Here is a 12,854-nt window from a genome sequence, read left to right on the forward strand (position 1 = left end):
CAGAAATATAAACGTTTTTTAAAACCTTTCTCTGACTTTGTTCAAAGATGCGAGTGGCATTTCAACAGCTTCAGACTGAGCGGCAGACCTCCGAGTGTCTTTGGAAACTTGCAGTTGGAGTTAACGGTGTTTAAAGCACATGAGGGACCGAGAGGCCCAGTGGCTGCTCCCAATAGGCCTCACGTGGGCCCGCGCAGGCCCCCGCTGCCCTGCAGGCCGGGCAGTGCCAAGTTCCCTGGTCCCAGTGGGATGCCCGCCACGCAGCGCGTTCATGGCCCTGGCCAGCCTGGGGCGGAGGCCCCCAGGACGCAGCTGGTAGAGACGCTGCAGAGACCAAGCGTTTGCCTGCCTGTGGACCTGCTCTGCCCAAATGCCCAGACAGTTCTTTAAAGGCAAGGATAATCTGACCAGTGTAAACACGCAGATGGAGCCCGCCTTGCTAAATGTCACAAAGCAGGGGACTTAGGGCAATAACAAGACGAGGAGAAAACCTCCCTCTGCTGCTCACCAGCAGGGCAGAGGCTGTGCCCCGGGCAGTGCTGCCAGGCAGGCTGGGGCAGGGGACAGCGGCTGGGAGTGGGGGAGGGGCCTATACTAGGTTTTGGTCTTCAGTCTCTTTTGTAAAATAAAAAATACCACTGGGGGAAAATCACATTTTAAGACTCTAACAGGTGGTCTTTTGTTGGAAAGAGAGGAGAGAGAGAGTGCATGAAAACAGCTCGGCCAGGCCCTGTCTCCATGGCCTTGATTGCCAGGCACCACGCAGATGACCATGTCGTTATTTCCTGTTGCTGAGAAAGGCAGACCTAGAGACGGCAGGACTAGAGACGGCAGGACTAGAGACGGCAGGCCTCCTGGGAAAGCCGGTCACAGTGATGATGTGGGAGCAAGTCGGTGCTTACGTGGTTTTAAAATCAGAGACAGCTGGTGGATGAAGAGGAAGTGCAGGGCACAACAGTGAAAGCCTTGGTCACAGTTGCCCAGCAGTGCGGACACTCTCCGCGGGGAGCTCCTTCGGCCCCGGGCAGCCTCCGTGGGGCCTGCGAGCTCCTTCGGCCCTGCCCCAGCTGTAGCTGACGGCCAGAGGGGCACCTGACTTCAGCCAGGCCAAGGGTGGTTTCCCTGCCGTCCGGGCCATGGCCGGTTGGTGCAGGCGCGACCTCAACCCACTTGTCCCAGTAAGCCCTTCCCTAGGAATGTATACTGGAACCAAGGGGCTCGTCAGCTCAGTCTCTCTGGTGGGCGGCATTAATGAGGAGCTGCTGGTGGCCACATTCTCGCCGTGTGGAGAAAGCCCCTCTGCAGATAGTGCCACTGTGTGGACAGAAGCAGGGACGCATGACAGTGCAGGAGTTTGGTGGCATTTGAGGCCTGGGCTGCATTTGTTCCTGAGGCCGGTAGCTGCCTTCCTTGTGGCAGATTACTCCACCCTCCTTTGGTGCTCTTAGGGCTTTATTAGCTCAGCAGTTTTCAGTGTTTCTGTTCCTTGGGACTGACAGAGCCTTAGCAGCACGGGCGCTTGGGCGGCCCTGAGAAGACAGAAAGTGGAGGGACGCCAGGGGAGGGCGGTGGGGACTGCCCGCAGTGGGGCGGAGCCCCAGCTGCAGCAGGAAGGGTTCTGAAGGCTGGTGGCTTAGCAATGTGATGTGCTGGACACCACAGAGCTGTAGACGCAAAGATGGTCAAGATGGTGAAGTCTGTTATGCGTTTTTTACCCCAATTTTTAAAAAATAGTCCTGAGAAGAGCTAAACAAAGACATAGCTCCCCCAAATCTCTGAATCGAGAGTCACCTTTGCTGTTGGCTCCCTGCCAACTGTTTTCTTGACATCAGCTTCATGTCTGAGCTGGCATCTCTGTGTCTGACTTCAGCTGACTGCCCTGGCCTTCTCCCTCTCATCCTTGGTGGCCCTGCCTCGTGTGACCTCATTGTAATAATGTGGAGTCTATGAGGCCAAGCTGTCACAAGTCACCCAGAACATAAATTGGCTCCAGCAGAACCAAACTCACTCGGTTGCTTTCAAAGTCGTGCATGGATGGCGTGGGGCCTCAGCCACGCTGCCGGCCAGCTCGGGCGGGGGTCTGCGCGCCGCAGGTGTGGGAGGTCCGGAGTCTGGACATGAGCCCCAGAAAGAGACGGAGGCTTTGATCACAGCTCAGTCTGAAATCCTTTTGTGTGGCTGACATTGGGGGCATGGCTTCTGATGGACACAGTCGGGTCCCCCACCCGTACGACATGCCTCCTCCCGGCTGCACCCTCCTGAACAAGCGGCTGACCGGGCGGCGGCGGGCGCTGGGACAGCCCCTCCTGCTTTGGGGCTTTTCACCAGCGCTGCACTGGAGACAGAGCCATGAACAAAGACAGGATTTCGATAAGGAAAACCGGAGAGCTGACCTGTGTTGAAAAGACCCAGCAAAACCAGTGCGTCCTCCAGACCCCAAAATATTTTGTATTGGTGTGTGTAATAATCTTATCCTCAAACTGACAAATCCTTTCTTTCCACAATATGCTATTAAAATACATATAAATTTTCAAAACTCATTTAAAGGCAATTGACTTGTAGAGGTGAAAATACCCCAAAAGAGGTGAATAAAAAGAGGTTTCTATAAAATATTGTAGAGAAGCTGAGCTAGAGTTTTAAAAGGCAAGCAAGCAGCAAGGAGGAGGGGCACCAGAGCAGCCCACCGGAACACGTTTCTCTTTCTGAGCTAAATGCAGGAGGCGTTTTAAAGTGCAAAGTATAAATTGTATAAAGTCCTTTGGCTTTAAATACACGCGCGCGCGTGTGTGTGTGAGAGAGAGAGAGAGAGAACGCCCTGGCAAGCCAGCTCCTCTGCCTGTGCCTCACATTAACATTCTGGGAGAAGCTATTGATAAAAACAGAATTGAAATAAATCACCATCGTGAGAATGCTGGCTGCTGGACTCTGAGGGAAGGCGGGAGTCATGAAACTGTGCAGCGTGAAGAGAAACCACAGCAGTTCCCTTCTGAATATCCTGTCTGGGGTGCGTGGCTAGACCAATAGTTGGCCAACAGTTCTAGAAGTGGTTTAAGGCCCAGAAAAATTGACATAAATATATATTTTGCTCAACAAATTCTTTTTATTTATTTTTCCTCCTTTTATTTCATTATATTATGGGGGTACAAATATTGTTGGGGTTACATATATTGCCCCTGCCACCCCTCCTCCCCTCTGCGCCAGAGTTTTAAGCGTGTCCAATGCCCAGTTGGTGCACACCACACCCATTATGTAAGTATACCTCCGTCCCCTCCTCCCCCCTCCCACCTGCCCACCAGTCGATATTCCCTTCCCCTCCACAATGCTCGCCACATCGCTAAGATGTGGCTCGCCCACCCCGAATCCCTGGTGCACACCACCACCATTTGAGCAACATAGTTTTAGTAGTCAGTACCAATTTGATGGTGAGTAGATGTGGAGCCCATTCTCTAGATTTTGGGTTGTCCCACTTTGGATAATGGGCTTAAGCTTAATCCAGGATAGCATAAACAGTGCAAGCTCATCATAATTTCTTAGAATTGAGTAATATTTCATTGTGAGCATATACCAAATTTTAATTATCCACTGGTGAATTGACGGGCACTTGGGTTGTTTCCATGACCGTGCAATCGTGAACTGCCATAAACATTCGGGTGCAGATGTCTTTGTAATAGAATGTCTTATGCTCTTTTGTCTAGATGCCCAACAATGCTATTGCTGGGTCGAATGGTATTTCTAATTCTAGCTGTTTGAGATATCTCCAAATTCTTTTCCAGAAAGGCTGTACTAATTTACAGTCCCACCAGCAGTGTAAGAGTGTGCCTGTCTCTCCACATCCTCGCCAGCATTTGTTGTTTTGGGTTTTCTTGATATGGGCCATTCTTACTGAGGTTAAGTGGTGTCTCATTGTGGTTTTGATTTGCATTTCTCTGATGATTAGAGATGTTGAGCATTTTTTTATATGTTTGATGGCCATTATTCTGTCTTCTTTGGAGAAGTTTCTGTTCATTTCCCTTGCCCATTTCTTGATGGGGTTGTTTGATTTTTTCTTGTTAAATCTTTTAAGTTCTAGATAGATCCTTGTTATTAGACCTTTATCAGAAGTGTAGAGAGCAAATATTTTCTCCCACTCTGTGGGTTGTCTATTTGCTCTAATGATAGTTTCCTTGGCTGTGCAGAAACTTTTCAATTTGATCAGATCCCATTTGTTTATTTTTGATGCTGCGGTGATAGCCTTGGGAATCTTCCTCAAAAATTCTTTGCCTAGACCAATGTCTGATAGGGTTTTCCTGACATCTTCTTCTAGGATTCTTAAGATTTCATGCCTTAGGTTCAAGTCTGTTATTCATCTTGAGTGAATTTTGTGAGAGGTGAGAGGTAGGGATCCTGTTTCACTCTTTTGCATGTCGCTAACCAGTTTTCCCTGCATTATTTATTGAAGAGAGATTCTTTTCCCCATTGTATATTTTTGCCTGCTTTATCAAAGATTAGGTTGCCGTATACTGATAGTTTCATCTCTGGTATCTCAGATCTATTACAGATATTGATGCTTCTGTTCTTGTGCCATTACCAGGCTGATTTAACTATTATTGCTTTATAATACAGCTTGAAGTCAGGAAGACTAATGCCTCCCAGTTTATTCTTTTTACTTAAAATTGCTTTGGCTATACGAGGTTTTTTCTGGTTCCATACAAAGTGAAGAATTATTTTTTCTAGATCTTTAAAGAAGGCTGGTGGTATTTTGATGGGGATTGCATTGATTCTGTAGATCACTTTAGGTAATATTGACATTTTAACGATATTAATTCTACCAATCCATGAACAAGGTAGATTTTTCCATCTATTTAAATTAATTTTTTTTTTAGTGTTTCATAGTTCTCTTTGTATAAATCTTTCATATCTTTCGTTAAGTATACTCCTAGGTATTTAATTTTCTTTGGGGCTATAGTAAAGAGTATTACATTTTTGATTTGAGTTTCTTCTTGATGGTTCTTGGCATATATGAATGCTTCTGATTTGTGTATATTGATTTTATAACCTGAGACTTTACCAAATTCATTTATTAAGTCTACGAGTCTCTTGGATGAATCCATGGGGTTTTCTAGGTGTAATATCAAATCATCAGTGAAAAGTGAGAGTTTGATCTCATCTGACCCCACTTGGATGCCCTTAATACCTCTCTCTTGCCTGATTGCTATAGCTAGGACTTCAAGCACTATGTTGAATAGGAGAGGAGAGAGTGAACATCCTTGTCTGGTTCCGGTTCGAAGAAGGAATGATTTCAATTTTTCCCCATTTAGAATGATATTAGCAGTGTGTTTGTCATAAATGGATTTGATAAGTTTGAGGAATTAGCCATTAATGCCTATTTTGATAAGAGTTTTTATCATAAAGATGTGTTGGACTTTGTCAAATGCTTTTTCTGCATCTATTGACAGAATCATATGTTCTTGTTTTTATTTATGAGGTGAATTGCATTTATATACTCGCATATGTTGAACCAGCCTTGCATCCCTGGTCATGGTGGATTATTTTTTTGATGTGCTGCTGGATTCTATTTGCTAAAATTTTGTTAAGAATTTTTGCATCTATGTTCATGAGGGATATTGATCTGTAGTTCTCTTTTTTTGTTGCATCCTTTCCTGGCTTTGGTATCAAAGTGATGTTGGCTTTGTAGAATGAGTTGGGAAGGATATCTTCCTTCTCAATGGTGTGGAATAGTTTCTGTAGTACAGGTATGAGTTTGAATGTTTGGTAGAACTCTGAAGTGTAGCCATCTGGTCCGGGACTTTTCCATTTGGGGAGGTTATCAATTACTGCTCCAATTTCTGAGCTTGTGATTGGTCTATTCAGGAATTCTTTTACCTCTTGGGTGAACTTAGGGAGATTGTATGAATCCAGGAATTCGTCCATTCCCCCTTTTCATTATGTAGTTTTGGGGCATATAATTTTTTATAGTAGTCAAATATAATGTTTTGAATTTTCAAGTTTCTGCTGTGATTTCTCCTTTTTCATTTCTTATTGAGTTTATTAGTGTCCTTTCCCTTTGAGCCCTTGTCAATCTAGCTTGAAAGCCATCAATTTTGTTTATCTTTTCAAAAAAAGAGCTTCTGGTTTTGTGGATCTTCAGTATAGCTCTCTTGTTCTCCATTTCGTTAAGTTCTGCTTTGATCTTCGTTATTTCTTTTCTTCTACTAGGATTGGAATTTATTCTCTCTTCTTTTTCTAATTCCTTGAGCTTATTCATTAGGAAGTCAGTATCTAAGCTTTCTGATTTTTTTATGTGAGCATTAATTGCTATTAGTTTTCCTCTCAGGTAAGCTTTTGCTGTATCCCACAGATTTTGGTAACTAGTATCTCCGTTATCATTATGTTCAAAGAAACTCTTGATTTCCCTCTGAATTTCTTCATTGACCCAATAAATTTTCAATAATAGATTGTTTCGTTTCCATGATTTTGTGAGGCATTGGGTGTTTCTATTGGAATTGAACTGTAATTTTATACCACTATGGTCAGAAAAGATACAAGGTATAATTTCTGTTTTCTTGAATTTTTTGAGATCTGATTTCTGGCCTAGGATGTGATCAGTTTTGGAGAAGGATCCATCGGCTGCTGAGAAGAATGTATATTGAACTTTATTTGGATGGAATGTTCTGTAGAGATCTGTCAGAACTTTTTGATCAATGGCTCTGTTCAGGTCTATTATTTCTTTGCTTATTTTCTGTTTGGAGGCTCTATCCAGATCATTCAGTGGGGTGTTGAAGTCCCCTGCTATTATGGTAGTGTTGCGTAACATGCTGTTTAGATTAGACACTCTTTGCTTTATATAATTGGGTACTCCTGCATTGGGTGCATAAATATTAAGAATTGTTAAATCTTCTTATTGGATCTTCCCTTTTACCATTATAAAATGGCCATCTTTATCCTTTTTTACTTTTGCTATTTTAAAACTTATGTTATCTGCAAATAGTATAGCTACCCCAGCTTTCTTTTGGCTTCTGTTTGACTGGATGATAGTTTTCCATCCCTTGATCTTCAGCCGGAAGGCATCTTTGTGGGTTAGATGTGATTCCTGTAGACAGCAGATACTAGGTTTGTGGGGTTTTATCCACTCTGCCAGTCTATGTCTCTTTAGGGGACAGTTTAAGCCATTTACATTTATTGAGAGGATTGAGATTGGATGAAGGATTCCATTCATATTGTTGGGTGGTGTCTTGTTGCTTTGTCTTACTCTTTGAGCCATCATGTAGTTTGAGATTTAAGCTTTAATTATTTGAAGATTTCACTTTGAGGAGTGTCTATTGCCCTGTTCGGTTAGAAAAGCAGATCTGAGAACTTCTTGTAGGGCTGGTCTGGACTTTGCAAATTCATTCAGTGATTGCTTGTCTGAGAAGGACTTTATTTCTCCCTCATAGATGAAACTTAGTTTTGCCGGATACAGAATTCTAGGTTGGGCTTTGTTTTGTTGTAGAAGATTAAGGATAGGCACCCAGTCCCTCCTGGCTTGTAATGTTTCAGATGAGAAGTCTGCTGTTAGTCTGATAGGTTTTCCTTTATAGGTTAATTGTTGTTTTCTTCTCGCTACACAGATTACTTCTTTCACGTTACTTTGGTCAATCTAATGACCATGTGACGGGGTGATTGTCTTTTCATGTTGAGTCGCCCAGGGATTCTGTGTGCTTCTTGTATTTGTATATCCAGATTTCTAGCCAGACCCGGCATATTTTCCTCCAGTATTCCGTGAAATAGGTTTTTCGGCCCTTGTGATTGTTCCTCTTCTCCTTCTGGAATCCCAATCACCCTGAGATTCTGCTTTTTTTTACATAATCCCACACTTCTTGTAGGCTTTGATCTTGTTTCTTCTTTCTGTGTTCTCTTTCTTCCTCTGATTTGTTTAGTGCATAGGCATAATCTTCGAGCTCTGAGATCCTTTCCTCTGCATGGTCTATCCTGTTCTTGATGCTTTCCACTGTATTATGGAGATCCTTGATTGTTTCTTTCATTGCCAAAATTTCTGATTGGTTTTTCTGGATAATTTCAATTTCTTTGGAGAATTTTTCATTCATTTCCTGAATTATTCCTGTGGTATCTCTGTGTTATGATTCTATTTTCTCTTCAATTCCGTTGAGCTTTCTAACAATGCATATTCACAATTCTTCCTCTGTCAGTTTGATCATATCATATAAGTTGGTGTCAGTTGATGGATGTTGAGTGTTTTCTTTTGGAGGTGACTTTTCTCTCTGCTCCTTCATGATTCCGGTGATCTTCCACTGGTTCTTTCTCATCTGGATCAGACTGACAGGGCAGTGGCACGAGTTGCCTCTCTCAGTTCTCCAACTCTCCAAACACTGAGTTGGAGATCAATGACAAAAATGGGAATAGTCTCTTTCCTAGCACTGTCCCAAGGCGGAGTCGTGATCTTTGGCGTGAAGCACCCGGCCCCAAGTCTCAGGGGGGTGTGAATGAAAGTAAAAATATGGAACGCTTCATGAATTTGCATGTCATCCTTGCACAGGGGCCAAGCTAATCTCTGTATTGTTCCAATTTTAGTATATGTGCTGCCAAAGCGAGCACTTTACAAATTCTTTAGAAACGGACTTGGACAAAAGTATGAAATGACAAGGCACGTCCTGGTCAAGCTGCGTGGATCTCCCTCCTGTGAGCGCCCTGGGGCATCCCTCAGCTCCCATGGTACCTGTGGCCGTGGCCTTCCCCCAACTTGTTCCAGCCTGCAGACCCTCTCCTTTCTAGGGAATAACAGTTGGCAACGTTTAGCCACCAGATCATGAACCCTACGTGGTCACCTTACAAGGGAAGAAATCCATAATTGAGTTAGAACATAACATTTTTCTTTTGTGGCAACGTGGATGGAACTAGAAGCCATTATCTTAAATGGCTCAGACACAGAAAGACAAATACTGTATGTACTGTAAGTGGGGCTAAGTGACATGCACATGAGGAGCAGAGTGTGGAATGATGGGCAGCAGAAACTCAGATTGGCAACGTGGCTGATGGGCGCTGCTTGGTGGGCACAATGCTTCAGAGACGGGTGCACTGCAGGCCATGACCGCACAGTGCAATGTGTCAAAACTGCACTTGTATCCATGAATGTATACAAATTAAAAAGTTAGAAAAAAAGGAATAAAAGAAAACACAATTTTAGAAAGTGCTTGCAGTCCAATCGGTCATGTGGGCAGGTGTTTAAAATACAACAGGAGTCAGTGAAAGAGAGCAGCTGGGAGGCAGCTGGGTGTCATGGCACTCTGTCAGTGGGCTGCCACTAGATTTAAATCTTGGGATTAGACTAACTTCCTGTTTTCTAAAACACACTGATTCACTGTTTTTTCTCATGGGTTTGCTGAATGCAAAAGTAACCACCGGGTCATTATTACTTTTAACCACAATGGTAGTACTGCTGCAGGAGCACCATGCCCAGCAACTGCGACGGCTCATGGCTTGTGAGGGTCTCACTGCCATCCTCCACTTTACACCTCCCATGTTGCTGTTGTGGCTCATGTGTGTGCAGGGTCAGCCTGCCAGGACAGAGCTGAGGACAAGGAGTTCTGGACCTGTCATTTTGATGCTGAAGTGGCATACAGATCTGTATCACTAACCCTGGAAATTCTAACCTTTAGGGCAAACCAAAAAGCTGTCATTCAAAATGACCCCTGATCATTTGTTCACTGGCCAGGGTAAGTGTGTGTGATGATGGTTCTTGCAATCACTAGTTTCAAGAAGGGACTGATGGAGTCAGCTCTTGTTGGCTTTCAGGTAGCTGGGAAGGCGTAGGATTGGCTACACTGCCATTAGCACGTTATATGGTATAACAGAGAAATGCAGAGGAGAGAAGGTTGTTAAATTTAACAGACAAACAAAAAAATACAAAGAATTATTCAGGGAATTACTATCTACTATATGTGTTAAGATACTTTCACAGGGCCAGGAGTGGTGGCTCATGCCTGTAACCCTAACACTCTGGGAGGCCAAGGCGGGAGGATTGCCTGAGCTCAGGAGTTCAAGACCAGCATGGGCAAGAGAGAGACCCTGTCTATACTAAAAATAGAAAAATAAGCCAGGCATCGTGGCATATTCCTGTAGTCCTAGCTACTCTGGAGGCTGAGGCAGGAGGATCACTTGAGCCCAGGAGTGTGAGGCTGCAGTGAGCTATCACGATCCTGCTGCAGCTCTACCCAGGGTGACAGAGCAAGATTCTCTCAAAAATAAATAAATACATAAATAAAAAAAATACTTTCCCAATATTTCTCTCAGCTTGGCCCCGGCCTACTTCCTTTGTTTATGCAAGCAGGATGGACTGCCAGCTCAGGCAGTGAATTGTACGTTAAGTCGTAAGCCTTTGAAATGACTCCATGGACTGCTAGAGGTACACAAAAGGTGAACACCATCAAATGTGTTTGTGTGTGTGCAAATATGTGTATGTGTGCTTGGTGCTGTGTGCTGAGAAGATTACAAAAACTGATGAAAAGCAGATTGAAGGCAGCTTGGAAGTGCCCTGTACCCCAGCAATGCTGAATCACTGGCTGTGCCCCAGACGGTGCCATGCTGTTCCACGCTCCTCTGATTTCGCAATCATGTCTTGACTCTCTGGAATGTCCCTCCTGTCTGTCATTCAAGGCTCAGCTTAGCCCTTTCAAAGCCATCTTGGACGGTGCCAGACAGGTAACCACTTCCTCCCTGGTGTCCACTGTACCTTGCACCCTTGTCTGACAGAACATCAAGCTTTGTGACCAGTATTCACATACGTGTGCGTCCCCCGTCCCGGCTCAGTGAAGGAAGGGATTACGCCAGACAAGGGCGTGTCCTGTGGCCACAAGTCCACGCACAGAACAGAGGTACTCAGCTGTGCGGAAAGCATCGGTGCAGGGTGGCCACGGTCTCCAGGCACCCGTGTGTGGAGTGCCATTTGTGTGCATTGAGGCTTGGCTGTAACATCGTGACAGAAGTGACCAGGGTCTTTCTGGCATCTCATGAGCATTTCTAAGGGCTTCACAGCAAGATCTCAAACCAAGGGAGGGAATCAGTTTGGTTTTCATTTGAAGAGTATTTTGATGTTCCAAAAGAGATTTAGAAAATGAAGAGATTCCATTCCAGGCATAATTGATTTTCTTGATGCCATTTGCTAATCAGACAGAAAATTTTAATTTCAAAGCTCATCTTAGTTTCTGCCATTCATTCGGATACACATTGGCTGGTGTTTATTAGGGATCTGAACTTCAACTCCAAAATGACCTATGCCCCTAAGCATGACACAAAAACCTTTACTCGGATAGAGTATTGTAGCGTGGGACTTAGAAGTCTCAGAAATAAGGCTGCCGTGTTGTTTGTGTGTGGTCGCCTCGCCCTCTGCTTGATCTCTCCTCTAAGAGGCCCTGAAACTCACACATAGAGCCACCGGCAGCTGCCAGCCCCGGGCCCTGCGTGAGGGAGACAGGCAGATGTGCCCTGACAGCAAAGGAGGCCAGTCAGTATCCCAGGAGCATTTATTACGTGCTGGGCACGAGGACGGCACGGGGAGAGGACAAAGTACTGTCCTTCAGCCACCCAGCTCCCATGGCACCGGAGTGGCCAGACTGACGCATGGAGCGGATTGCAGACGACAGAGACAGTTTGTTCCCTCAGCGAGCATCTCCTAGACTCCTTCTGTGGGACTGGGTCTGAGGGAGCCCTGAAAATGTGACTGCAAAGACTCAGTCCCTGTCCTCAAGGGGCTTCTGGCCGAGGGGCCGCACACACAGCTCCGCGCAGACCGTGCCGGCAGAGCAGGAGACCAGCGCTGCCCGGCCCAGCGGACAGGAGTGCACAGGAGGCCAGGGTGGCCTTCCAGAGGGCACAGGGAGCTGGGGTGATTCACTGCCGCTGAGACATGACAGCCCAGTCACGCTGCGGTCTGACATCCGAATGGCACCACAGCGGGCGCAAGAGAGGGGAGAGGGCCGCGTTTCGCCAGCCCACGCTCACGTCTAGGGTGCCGACGACCGCTCATGCAGGAAAGGAAGGAAGGAACGTGCTCGTCTCCCCTATCAAGCACATGAAATCAAGAATTTAAGGTTTTCAAATTTGGCATCAGGCTCCAAGAGATTTAGTCTGAGCTCTCTGAACAAAGGAGAAAGGTCAGGTTCAGCTGGCGGCATCTCTGTCTTGGTCTGTTGGGGCTGATAAAACAAAAGAGCGTAGACTGGGTGGCTTAAACAGAAGAAACGTCTTTCTCACGTTTCTGGAGGCCGGCGGTGCAGGGCGTGGGGCGCACACTCCCGCGAGCGAGGGCAGCTGCCGGCTGCGCGCTTGCACGGCCCACCCGGCGGCCTGCGAGGAGGGGACTGGCGCCCTCCCTTCCGAGGAGAGGAGCCAGTCGCACCAGGAGGGCACCAGCCTCAGGACCTCATCGAAACCAGTCACCTCCCAAAGGCTCTACCTCGAATCGCCGTCGCAGTGGGCGTTACTGCGCCAGCATACGACTTTGGGGGCGCGCAAATGTCCAGTCCACAGCACCCCCTCTTGCCATGTGGCCTTTCAGAGCCAGCTTTATTTCTGAACATTCCTTAACTCCCCTAAAGTGAAAGAAACAGTAAACAGTAAAATCTCCAGTGATTCTGCCAGCCAAAATACTGCACCAAAATTCCCTTCGCCTTAGAGCCCCAGGTGCCGTGGGGCAGGGAGGTCCCAGGAGCCAAAGTAACTAGACATTATCTGGAACTTCAAAGAAACAAAAGACCAACAAGGGCTGAAGTAAACCTGCGCTGAGGGATGGCTTGGCCTGAGCCAGCAGGCAGTGTTTGGAGTTCGAGAAGAAAGCGACACCCTGGTATTATAGACCACACAGCCACCACGCTCCCCAGCAC

General features: G+C 46.0%; 1 non-coding gene across 1 annotated transcript; it reads right to left on the reverse strand.

Moving 5' to 3' along the window:
• Positions 1 to 8,467: 8,467 nt before the first annotated feature.
• LOC142862990 (U6 spliceosomal RNA) lies at positions 8,468 to 8,571 on the reverse strand. The gene has a single exon (XR_012913881.1). It is a non-coding gene; the product is annotated as a U6 spliceosomal RNA (small nuclear RNA).
• Between the last annotated feature and the right edge of the window lie 4,283 nt (positions 8,572 to 12,854).

This window comes from Microcebus murinus, chromosome 20, assembly GCF_040939455.1.
Source record: "Microcebus murinus isolate Inina chromosome 20, M.murinus_Inina_mat1.0, whole genome shotgun sequence".
Classification (NCBI taxonomy): Eukaryota; Metazoa; Chordata; class Mammalia; order Primates; family Cheirogaleidae; genus Microcebus; species Microcebus murinus.